This window comes from Miscanthus floridulus, chromosome 15, assembly GCF_019320115.1.
Source record: "Miscanthus floridulus cultivar M001 chromosome 15, ASM1932011v1, whole genome shotgun sequence".
NCBI lineage: Eukaryota > Viridiplantae > Streptophyta > Magnoliopsida > Poales > Poaceae > Miscanthus > Miscanthus floridulus.
In genome coordinates, this window is record NC_089594.1 from 77,834,834 (window position 1) to 77,848,126 (window position 13,293).

Consider the following 13,293-nt stretch of genomic DNA (forward strand, 5'->3'; position numbering starts at 1 on the left):
CCTCGCCGTCGTCGTACACCTCCTTCCAGATGGGCACGGACGCCTTGAGCTCGTTGATGATGTAGCGGCAGGCCTCCATGGCATCGGCTCGTCGTACACCTCCTCCTCCCATCTAAGCTTTAATCGTTCGAATCTGGATCTGAAAAGATTAAAATGGAATATACTAAAACATAATACAATTTTGCACAAGAGGGAACTGTTTGTTGGCATACTGACAGTACCTATTTGTACTGAATTATTCCAAAAAGCTTGATTTGCATCTAACAAATTTATAGTCGATATTCCAACCGGATAGACATGACCACATGACTAAGTCTGAAGCCTTGATTCCATCACACGACTAAGTACATGTAGGAAAACAAATCCAAAAGCCAGGGCAAGTCCTTTCTTTGATCATTTCATTCTTCCATATAATAGTTGAGATGGTAAAAGCATGTTCATGAAACAACCAAAGCATGCATGGTCAGGTCAATTTAGTAGTAACATGATGTACCTGAAATATACATCAGATGGATCAAGCTAAACAATCACATGTTAGCAGGTTGGTGAACAGGAGTTCACGCTCAAGAGAAAACGTGGAAAAAAAACACTACCTAAGGTCTATAAGCATGGTAAACATAGCTAGCCTAATATGAACGTGCTGCCTCCATCACTATTGTATAGATCTATGTGAAGTAACAAAAAGAAAAGGCCATGCTGATTAATTTTCATTCCTTAGATCCCCAATTCAGAAATACTGTATTTCTTTCAAGCTGACATAAAGAAAAGTGCAGGACGATCTGCTTGAGAACAAAACAAACAGACCCTAATTCAGGCTGACAGAGGAACCCGCTGTCGCCGGCCTGATCTGGAGTTGTAGACTGTCCAAGGAATCCAATGCATATCTAGGGGAAGCACGTACCGCTGGTGGTGCTGCTGCTGCCGAGCGTGCGGATGGGGATGGCGGGTCCGCTCGCGAGCAGTGATGCGGCACCGGGCTCTTCCGGACTCTGTGAGTAGAGATGATACTACTGCTACTGCCGAGCACGATGACGGAGGATGACACCCATCGCGAGCAGATCCAGGTGCCGCCTGGGAGGGGAAGCAGCCGGGGAGAGGGAAGAACCGGGCTGCGTCAGTCACTTTCGGGTTCCGGCAGATCCAGGCGGCGCCGTCCTCCTTACTGCAGGCGGGAGGACGTGGATACGGCGCCGTCCTCCTTACTGCTGCATGGGGCACGCGTGGCGAGGAGGACGTGGATGCTGGTCGTGGAGAAAGAATGTCATGGAGACGCACGATGGTGATTGGGTCGCGGAGACGCACGATCGGCGAGAGGGGCCACGTGTGGACGATTTGGAGTCTGACTCACCTGGATCACACGTGCGACGGGTGAGGGTGGCCGCGGATCGCGACAGCGAGGGCGACATTGCGGCACCGGTGTGGGTGCGACGGCGAATGATGCCGGCAGGCAAGAGGGCGACGTTGACGGCAACGGCGCGGGTGCGATGGCGAACAATGCCGGCCGGTGAGGGCGATGTCGGAGGAAGGCCAAATCCAAATCGCGAGGAGCAAGGGTGGGTGTAGAGGCGATGTAAGAAGCGAGGGCTTGCGTGGGTTGACTGCTTTGATTGGAGAGGAGATTAGGTTTCCTTTTTAGGGCCGATTGATTTGATTGAAGCGGAGATTACGTTTCCTTTTTACCGATGCCGGGCATTACGATATCGTGACGGCTGGAGGTGGGATCGCACGAGGCGGAGAGACAGACCCAAAACAAATGTCGCACCAAAAAGTGTTCACGCTTTGTTCTTTTTAGTTGTATGAGATTTTTCGTCTTTGCTAGTACTAATGACTAGTGATGATGATGGTGTCAAACCATTGGAGAATAAATAATGGAGATTGAGTGCTAGTTAATATCAGATATGATAGCTGCCTTGCCGCTGGATATGAGGAGTGGCCTTTCTTGCGATGGAGTGAGTAGGCAGGTGGCAGAGAGATTATGGGTGTGTTTGTTTGAGAAACGAGGGGTGTGTATGGTTTGAAAAATGAGGTGGTTTATTTTTTTTCGGGCTCCTCACTTTTTCTATTTAGTTTGTAAAATGGAACGAGTTGATATTACAAGTTAATAATTAGTATATACATAAGAAATGAGTTGATTCTATCTAAATTTATATGATAAACTCATGGTGCATCATCTCATGAAGCATGGATGACTCCACAAACCGAACACCCCGTGTATTAATCTCCCGGGCAAAATATCTCACACCATTCACCACACACACACCCAAAGTCCCAAAGCTCGATCCAGGAATGGCGTTGCATGCTGCTCTTCGGATGCACGCCGGACACTACCCCGGCCGCCGGCTATCTTCAACGTCCTTGCTTCTCGTTGCCTGCTTTGCCGTCCTTGTGCTGCTGCCGCCGCGGCTCTCTTGCGTGGCGGCGGCGGCGACGTCGACGGTGGTCACCCACCTGCCGGGATTCGATGGCCCTCTTCCCTTCTACCTGGAGACCGGGTAAGGCGCCCCCGCCGGCCGGCCGGCTGGCTGCCCGTCGACGTCGATGCTCTGCTCCAGTCTGGCTGAACTCTTGTACGTATACGTGACGATGCAGGTACGTGGGGATAGAGGAGGAGACCGGGGCAGGAGCTGTTCTACTACTTCGTGGACTCGGAGAGGAGCCCGCGCACGGACCCCTTGCTCCTATGGCTGCCGGGCGGGCCCAGGTGCTCTGTCCTCTGCGGGTTTGCGCTTCAGATTGGTGAGCGCCTTTGACCTGTGACTTGTCACAGTTCAGAATATTCTAAATTTGACCAGAGTAAATAATTATAAAAATATACAGTACTTACTTTATAATGTATCATGGGCAGCGATATAGTTGAAAACATCGTCTGGGTCATTACTGCCAACTTTATTATGTAACATAGATTTTGTTTTGAGTTCTAATACGTAGTATTTACTAAAAGGTTTACATATCCCGTAGCCCCAAAAAATGGTGCACATTTGATACCATAAGGGCTATCCTCGTTAAATGACTTGCCACGTAGGCAAAATGCTGATATGGCAACGTAATTAATGAAGAAAGAGAGCAAAAATACTAGAAATGGTCAAGGCCGGCCCTGGGGGTGGGCAGGGCGTGCGGCCGACCCTGGCCTCTAATTTTGGTGGGCCTCTCCCCATATAGTAGGTACTAGTATATATATATATACGATTTTGTCTATAATACATATACATGGGCTTTTGATAGCTGCGTGTTGCCTATTGGGTTGTTGGCTAAATATAGAAGCAAGCAAAAGTCAAGGAAGAGGCCCTTCGACGCTTCAGTTTCCATTCACCTCGCAAACGACCTGACCGTGTGGCCGCCGGAGGTAATCGTCCTCATCTGTGATCGAGCAGATGCAGATGCAGATGTTGCTCGTTCAATTTCGATCCCAATTCCCATCATCCTCATCCGTGATCCCTGATCCATTTGCAGCCGCTTCAGTTCATCAATCATCACGGATTAACTGGATCAAAGTATCAAACCACTGCACAGGATAGAGAGGATCACATCCATAGGTAAGCACCGCTCGGTTTGACAGTAACATATTGATGATTAATTTATTTATTGTAGCCTACATACCCTTATAATTGTAAACTATAATTGTCTATCGTTTATTTAATTTTAGGATTTGGATATAATGTCATCGAGAAAGTTTGAATCGGGTGCTTCCAAAAGGAAACGGAAAAGAAATGCTGCAGCATTGACAGAATCACTGAGAGGATCTCTTGATAAATTTTTCAAGACTAGTACGGCTGCTTCGACGAATCCTGATGAGTTGGCGATAGTTGCTGTGGATGTAGCAACTAATGAGAATGATGAAGAAAATGTTGACATTGGCGTCGGTGATAACAATGTAAGTGACCCTGAGAACACCGTTCCTGCATCGGGTGCGCAAGAACAATCTACTAGTATTGATGAGCAGCCAGTTTACACTTCGGATATATATGATCCAAGCAATTGGGATAAACTTGATAATAAGGCACGAGACATATTAGTTGAGAAGGGGCCTATAAGAGAAGAGAACATTGAATTCCCTCATGATGCTGAGTCAAGACATTTTTCATGTGGCCATTATTTTAGAAAACTAAGCAACGGAGAGTTACATGATAGAAAATGGTTAGTTTATTCAAAGAATGTTGACAAAGCATTTTGTTTCTGTTGTAAGATCTTCAAGTCTAGCAGTACGAGTGGCTTAGCAAATGATGGCTATAGTAATTGGAGGCACATTAGTCAGAAGCTTAGAGAGCATGAAAATAGTCCTGAGCATATTAGGAATATGAACAGTTGGAATGAAATGAGAGCTAGACTGCAGAAAAAGGAAACAATTGACAAAAAATTGCAGCAACAAATCACAAAGGAGAAAGAACGTTTGAGGCAAGTTTTAATAAGGATAGTTGCAATTGTGAAATTTCTTGGCAAACGCAGCTTGGCTTTTAGAGGAAGCAATGAGCAACTTTACAATCCAAGTAATGGCAATTTCTTAGCTGCTGCCGAGATGATAGCAGAATTTGATTTTGTAATGCAAGATCACCTTAGACGTATTCAGAACAAAGAAATTCATTATCATTATCTTAGTCATAAAATTCAGAATGAGTTGATTTCTCTCTTGGCTGCTGATATCACAAGCTCTATCATAAAGGTTGTTAAAGAGGCCAAGTATTTTTTCCATTATTCTTGATTGCACCCCTGATGTGAGTCATCAAGAACAAATAACTTTGTTAGTTCGATGTGTTAATTTGTCTGATGCCCAAATAAAAGTTGAGGAATATTTTTTGGGGTTCTTGAAGGTGGATGATACATCTGGTTTGGGGCTTTTTAATGTAATGGTTGATGCTATTAACTCCTTCGGACTTAATATTGATGATATAAGAGGTCAAGGCTATGACAATGGTTCAAACATGAAAGGAAAACACCAAGGAGTACAGAAAAGGTTAACTGATATCAATCCAAGAGCATTGTATATGCCATGTGCTTGTCATAGTCTCAATCTTACTCTAAGTGATATGGCAACCAAAACATGTGGTAAAGCTGAGTCATTTTTTGGTATTGTTCAACGCATATATGTGCTTTTTGCTAGTTCTACAAAAAGGTGGAATGCTTTGCTGAAACATGTTCCCAGTTTAACTATGAAATCATTGTCCAATACTCGCTGGGAGAGTCGAATCAAAAGTGTTTCAGCAATAAGATATCAAGCTACTGAGATAAGAGCAGCTTTATCTAAGTTACGTCATGATCCTGAGACTGATGCTAAAGATAAAAGTGATGCAAAAACTTTATTTGAGGCCATTGGAAAATTTGAGTTTATACTTGGTATGGTTATCTGGAATGATATTTTATTTGTCGTGAATAAAGTGAGCAAGAAGTTGCAGTCGCCAGACATGTGCATTGACTCTACATTGCAGCAAATACAAGGTATGAAGCAATACTTTGAGACATACAGAAATAAAGGGTTTTCTTCTAGTCTGATTATCGCCAAAGGCATTGCATCTGACATGGGTGTAAAGGCATCATTTCCAGTAAAACGTTGTGGTACGAGGAAGAAACAATTTGACGAAAGTGATTGCCAAGAAGAAATTCTAGACGCTGAGAAGGCTTTTGAAGTCGAATATTTTAATGTTGTGGTTGATATGGCAAGATCTTCTTTAAATCATAGATTTGATAAACTCATGGAGTTTAAAGATATATTTGGTTTCTTAATGAGCTCAACTGCCCTAAAGTCATTAGATGATACTGAACTTGAAGAGTGCTGCACTAAATTTGCCAAAAAAATTTCGGTTGATGGATCATCCGATGTTGAGGTACATGATCTTATTTCTGAATTGAAGATTTTGAAATTCACATTGCCAGAAGGTACATTGTCTGCTATGGAGATTTTCAAGCATGTCAGAGAGTTGGATTGTTATCCAAATATTTCCATTGCTTATCGGATCTTATTTACTGTTCCTGTGACGGTCGCATCAGCTGAAAGAAGCTTTTCAAAGTTAAAATTATTGAAGAACTATTTGAGGTCAACAATGTCTCAAGAAAGGCTAAATGGCTTGGCGACTTTATGCATCAAGAAGAAGTTGTTGGATGAGATCGATATCAATAGTATAATCAATGATTTTGCATCTCGAAATGTAAGAAGAAATTGCTTTAGATAGTGTCAAGTGCCAAGTAAGTAATATATTATTACATATGTCCATTTTATTAACTTTGAGAGATTATATATAAGCTTTTTTGGTGCTTTCAATATTATCTAAATTGATGTGTATTTGTGAGACTATATATATCTATAAAAAATCTATATAAATAATTTTTTGAAAGTAGACTATGGGCTTCCATATTAGTTCTCGACCATGGCCTCGAAAAACTCAGGACCGGCGCTGGAAATGGTTTCCTCATGAAGAAATCAGATCTTCTCTTGACCCAATGCACCAAGAAACCATGAAATCGCCATCGGGGAGAAACCACTAGTTTCCAGGGGGCTCGTGCCACACTCTCATTAGAGGAAGAAGATAGAGTTAGGAGAGAGAAAGAGAAAATAATTATTACACAAAGACACCTCCACTGTGAAAGGTAGTTTCTATAGATGATTTCTTGTGCTATGAAAACCACATCAGTTTCTTCCATTAGGACTGCCCTAAATATCAGTATTCTTTAAGCTTGACCAAATTTATTATAATAACTAGCCTATCAGCCCATGCTTCAGCACAGTCTAGAGGTTGTATAGTTTAATTGTAGATTTATGAGGCTATTTATCCAGATACATATTTGAGGAATATTTTTAGTTTACTCCCTCTATCTTGTAATATAACATATTCTAGCATTCAAAATTTGTCCTCAAATATAAGGGATTCTAGAAGACAGAAATCAGTTTTGCATTCAATACTTTCCATTTATCAACCAATCACCGTTAATCTTGTTGATGATAGCGTTTCATTAGGAAACAAAGTAAGGGCGCATGCGTCTTTTGTTTTCTCTCTTAATTTGTCCTAAAAATTCTAGAATGCAATGTGTTACAGGACAGAAGGAGTACTTTATAACGAAAGATGTGAGTAATTTAGATACAGTTTAGATGGGTTATTTCATTTTATCTTTTATAATGGCAGATATGGGTAATTTAGCTATTCAATTTAAACTGTCCTTCATAAGCTCCGTTGACGGCCTCTAGTTATTAGCAGTACTAAGATTTTGACTTAGAACAACTTAAAATTACTTATGTTCTAGAACAGAGGGAGTACACCATTCAAACTTTGTCTTTTTTTTATAACAAACATAGACGCAGACCTCAGTTATTTGCACGCACACTTACCCTTGTATCACACAAACTTCTCAAAGAATAAAAAATGAGCGCGTAATATTATTGTTGTACAAAGGTCCTCTGAAGTTTGTTGCGGAACCATATGACGGCACATTGCCGAGAACAGTCTACAATCCATATTCCTGGACACAGGTGAGGACCAGATATATTGGTTGTTCATCACCACAACCATTTTTCTTGATTCTATTTGAAGCATATAACTATTACATCTCCATCGTTGCCAGATGGCAAGCATTCTCTTCCTGGACTCGCCTGTTGGGTCTGGTTTCTCTTATGCGAGTGATCCCAAAGCTTATGAAGTTGGAGACATCTCATCTTCTAGGCAGGTCTTGACATTTTTGAGAAAGGTTGAGACACACAACAACATTGGTGTATATCTCAACCGAGGAAATTTTAAAAATGTAGCGGCCTAGTGACTACCCTTTTGTATGTTTCCGGTCATACAGTGGTTTGATGGGCACCCAAAGTATCTTTTGGATCGTCCTTTCTACATTGGTGGAGATTCATATGCGGGGAAGGTGGTTCCTCTGATTGCACACTACATTTCAGAAGGTAAACTGACTAATTAAACTCCTTAGCTTCAGTTCGTCACTCTCCAGGTAGTCTTGCTTCCCTCTTAGTTGTGGTATGGATTATATTTCTGAGACATAACTCTTTGTCGTAATCCTAATTTAATTCATGTGTGATTGCATATGCCCCAGGAATTGAAGAAATGCAACAACCACTTATTAAACTGAAGGCATGTGATTCTGCTAGCGTAGCATACAAAAATATATAGCAGCTCTTGGTTCTAATTTAATTCTTGTGTGAACTATCTGAAGTAGGGATGCAAATGGTTTTGCCCACGAACCCACAAATAGGCTCAATTTTATAGGTTACCCGCATAATCTGTAAAATTAAGGCTATTTGTGATTTTGTGAACAATTCCGCTTGCGTCCCCAATTTGAAGCCATGTCGCTTAATGATCAATTATTGATTTATGCAGGGTTATATTGTTGGTAATCCTTTTACAGGAGACAAAATTGATGCCAATTCCAAAGTTATGTTTTCTCATTCATTTGGAATAATCTCTGACCAACAATATGAGGTATATATTCTTGTTCCTTCTCATATATATGCCTTTTTGAGAAATGCAGCACCCTAACATTGTAAGAACATTTCTGCTTCCAATCCCCATTCTTCTTGCATTCATCATTACATTTCTAAGGCTTTCATCCAAAATTGCAAAGGAGATTTCCTAAACCCAACAAACGAACCTTGTGCTGATGTGGTACAGACTATTAACAAGGTAAGCTTCAATCTTCACTTTTTTCTCCTATAATTGTTGATCTTACCATTCTCAATTATCTTGACATTGTTCTTTACATCTCCATAGCTCATGTCAGAAGTTACAGAAGCGAACATATTGCAACCAATATGTCATATTCCTTCACGAAAACGAAGAGGTGCTCTGGAAGGTGTGTCATCTCTAGTAGAGGAACGCTACCACTATCAGCTTAGTGGCACACCTGATGAACCTCCCTTCTATTGCTTCCATGTATGTCATGCATCATGCATGTGGATTATTATTATTATATATGTTCATGCAAATTGAGATCAGTTTCTTCCACGAAATCTACTACCTGAATTTAGATTCCTTTTCTAAAACCCAGGAGTACCTCAAATACCTGTCCTACTTTTGGGCCAATGACAAATCCATTAGAGCTGCTCTTGGAGTGAAGGAGGTAACTGAGACAAACTTAGTAGTTCTAAATAATGTCGACTGATCACAAATGACCCAAAGATAGCACAAATTGACAGGGAACAGTGACGGAATGGATTAGGTGCAAAAGACCTCCAATTCTTCCTTATGCGTATGATCTTCCTAGCAACATAAAATACCATTTCAACCTCAGCATTAGAGGATATCGCGCTCTTGTATACAGGTGAAAAACTCATCCTCTCCAGTCGGGTGAACAAGATGTTCCAGATAACACATCAATACAAATTGTAGTTCCATTCTTTTTGCCAGAAACAACTTCTCCCTACCGGAGGGGGTATATATACAATATATTTGCAAGTTATTAGCAGTTTTAAATCTACCTCCATATGGTTGTGCTTAATTAGCTACAAGTTCCTATTCTTTGCACAGTGGAGACCATGACCTCACCATACCATTTATGGGCACACAAGTATGGACAAGATCCTTGAATTTCTCCATACTTGATGATTGGAGGGCTTGGCACCTTGATAACCAGGCAGCAGGGTTAAGTTCTCTTCTTGTGCCCCTGCACTCTAGTCTTCTCTCTCTGTATATAGTCCATTATTATCTCCTCATGTCTCTCTCTCTATATAGTCTATTATCACATCATTGTTTACAAAATTTTGTTTAGATGGTTGGGGTAAGATGCAAGATTGCGCAACAAGTGTTTTCTATGAATGTGTTTCTCAAATTCATGACCTAATGCCCCAAAGTCCTAATATTTTTTTTGTCTAATAAAGAATCTGAAATGTCCTTTTGTTACTGCAGATTCACAATCACGTATGCTACCAACCTAACATTTGCGACGATAAAGGTATGTTTCCTCATTTCATTTTACATATATATCAGATTGATAAAGCAGGTGGCGGCGGCGGCGGTGAGGTGTTCATGCATAACAAAACTCTATTTGGTTGCTTGTGGATGATGTAGGGTGGCGGCCATGTTACTACTGAAACAAATCCTGAAGAATCATTTACTATGGCTAAAAGGTGGCTGGACAATGAGTCCCTATAGTCCAGATGCACCTATATATACCTTCTCATGCTGCATCGAGTTTAGATTCATCATCCATAGAGCTAGGATAAGAGTTGGGATGATTATGTGAAGCCATTGAATGTAATAAAGCACACCAAGTATTAATTAAACCTTGCTTTGATGTGTTTAAAATAATATTTTTGTCCTTTCTGGCTCAAGAGTTACTGGAATTAGAGTTGTAGTTACCTAGTGTAGAGGGATGCTAAGAGATAAGGCAAACACCACACATTCTTAGTGCTGGTGGGGGACCTTAAGTGCTCTAGTTCACGGATAACTACAATCAGTAAGGTTGTCTATCACTCTTATACAACATGGTCTATGAGAATAAGTGGCTATCACTTGACAACTAATTAAGCTAGGTCCTAACTTCTAAGCAGTAAAGATCATACTTGACCCTCACATATTTCTCCCCTATGGCTTCTATGATGTGTCCAGGGTTCCACATTGCCAAGAGACCTCAATTGAACCTGCTTAAGGTGTTTGTATATGCCACATCCCCGTAGAAGACCGTAAAGAGCCATTGGAGAAAAGTAGGAAAAACTTCCTACTAAATACACAAGCTGAACAGGATACCTCTAGACCATCGACTATCGGTGCAATTTCATAGTAACATTTCAACGGCTAACTAATGCTATCAACTATCTGGTGTTTGTCTGACGCTCACAAAGAGCTCTAGTCAAACCATCCATCCTTTTGTCTTGCACAATACTCTTCACCATTCAAAACCCCTAGCTTATCATTTGTTCGATGATGGTCATATGTGAACAACACCAAAGTCGTCGGACTATCTGTCCTAATGATTTGAACAATACACTTGAACAGTGCAAAATCCCTTCTTCTGTCACTTATCCGTTGATTGCCCGGCAGAACTTTCTCCACCATGTCAGACCATCCATCCTTCAACTTTAAATAGTTTCCATCATAGACACATTTGGCCGAACTCCAACACATTTTTTTCCAGCGTGTTCATTTATATAACATGCGGACCGTCCAACGTGTATAGTAAAACCATTTTGATTCTAGCTTCCTCGATCTTGCTCCGATTCAAGTCAAACTTTTTTTTTGAGGAAACAGGAGGGGCTTGGAGCCCCTACTGAAAGTTTATTAAAAACTTAAAACTTATGTAGATGGTTAAGGAGCAAGCTTTCATTTTGTACTGTCAAATTAATAACTCCCAAGCCACCATCCGGCTTCGGTACATAGACCAAGGGCCAAGCTGGTTTTGATGATTTTTTGCTGCTCAAGTCAGAACCACGCCATAAACAATGCTTTCTAAATTTATCAATTTGTTTGGTCACTGTTTTTGGTAGAAGAAAGGTGCACATTGCAAAGGTTGGAAGAGCTGTAAGAACTGCATTAGTGAGTTGTAACCTGCATGCATCACTTAGAAAGGATGAAAAACCCACCAATCTTCTCTCACATTTTGAAACCAAAGGCCAGAAATCTGCCACTGAAGGTCTGGCTAAACTTAAAGAAGGCCTAGATAGGTGAAGGGTAGAGATCCTTTAGAGCAACCCAGAGTATTAGCTAAAATATCAAACTTCACTTCAGTCACATTAATAGGAACCATAAAGGATTTATCAAAGTTTACCTTCAAACCTGTGGATTCTGCAAATTCGGATAACAAATCCTTCAGATGATTTAACTAGGTGACATCCCCTTGCATAAAAATGAGTGTATCATCTGCATACTGTAGGATAGAGAAATCTTCATCACCAAGCAAAGGTATTGGAAGATCCAAAAGTTGATTCCCCCTAGCATTGTTAAGAACTGTCTGTAGCAGATCGACAGCTAAAACAAAAAGTAGTGGTGACAGTGGATCGCCTTGTCTAACTCCCCTCCTGCAATGAAAGACTTTTCCAGGAACTCCATTCAAGAGAACAACAAAAGTACCAGATCCAAAAATAAGCCTCATCCAATTCAACCATTTTCTGGGGAAACCTTTATGTTCCATAATTTGTAGCATTAAACTATGCTCTACTTTGTCAAAGGCTTTTTCAAAGTCTAATTTCAGAATAATCAGCTCTTTTTTTTTTATTGATGGCACATATGCAAATATTCAAGGGCCCAGGCTAGACAATCTTGTATTGTCCTATGTTTAATGAAACCATATTGATTTTTGTGTACCAGAGAAGGTAGAACCATCTGAAGCCTATTTGCTAGTATTTTTGTGATGATTTTAACTGAGGTGCTTAACAAAGAAATGGACTTATAATAAGAGACTCTCATGGCATCATCCTTTTTAGGGATCAGAGTGATATAGGAACCATTTATACTTTGCAGGCAAATTTGTTCAGAATAAAAAGCATCATATAAATTATAGAAGTCATCACAAATAATTGACCAACACTTTTTTGACAAAATCAGTGTTGAAGCCATCAGGTCCAGGTGTTTTGTCCGAAGGCAAGGCTTTGACAACTGCATCAACTTCCTCCTTTCTAAATGGCTCAATCAAAGGAGACAGATCAATTGTGTGATTGGAAAAAGAGCTAAGGTCAAATCTCAGGCCCGTGAAGTTTGTGGTTCCTAACCTCTCTATGAAGGATTGCCAAATCAATTCAGCTTTGTCACTATGATTTACCAATTCATGCCCCCTGATCATCAATTAGTTGGGTAACCAAGTTCCTTCTATATTTAACTGTAGCCTGTGCATGAAAAAATTTGGTACCGGCATCCCCTAGGGTGACCCATTTAACTGCCCGTCTTTGTTTCCAATACGATTTTTGCTGCTGCAAAAGTGAAATAAGCTTGTCTTCTAAAAGATCTCTGAAATTCCATTCAACAATTGTCAAATCTCTGGTATCTTCAATAAAATTCAGAAAACAAAGAGTGAGCTTGACATTAATAATATTCTGCTTTAAGTTGGAGAGGGTCTTCTTCCATTCTTTGAGAATTTTTCTCAGGTCCTTGAACTTTGCTGTAAGTGCTTTAGCAGCATCAATGTACAGGTTGTCAGATTGCCAACCTAAGATAACCTGCTGCATGAAATCCTCGCGTTGCAACCAATAATTTTCAAAGCGAAATATATGACTTTTGGGAATAGCAGTAGAAATTTTGATCAGGCAAGGCACATGATCAGAGGTTTCCATAGTTAGAGTTGAAACCTCAGATATAGGGTAAGAGAGAGTCCAACTTGCTGAGGTAAAAAACCAATCAAGGCGTTCAAGCAAAGGAGGATGTTGCTTATTAGTCCAGG

At 40.7% G+C, this 13,293-nt stretch overlaps 1 pseudogene; it reads left to right on the forward strand.

The window, feature by feature from the left end:
- Window positions 1-2,286: 2,286 nt before the first annotated feature.
- LOC136507731 (serine carboxypeptidase-like 2) lies at window positions 2,287-13,084 on the forward strand (annotated as a pseudogene).
- The last annotated feature ends 209 nt before the right edge of the window (window positions 13,085-13,293 follow it).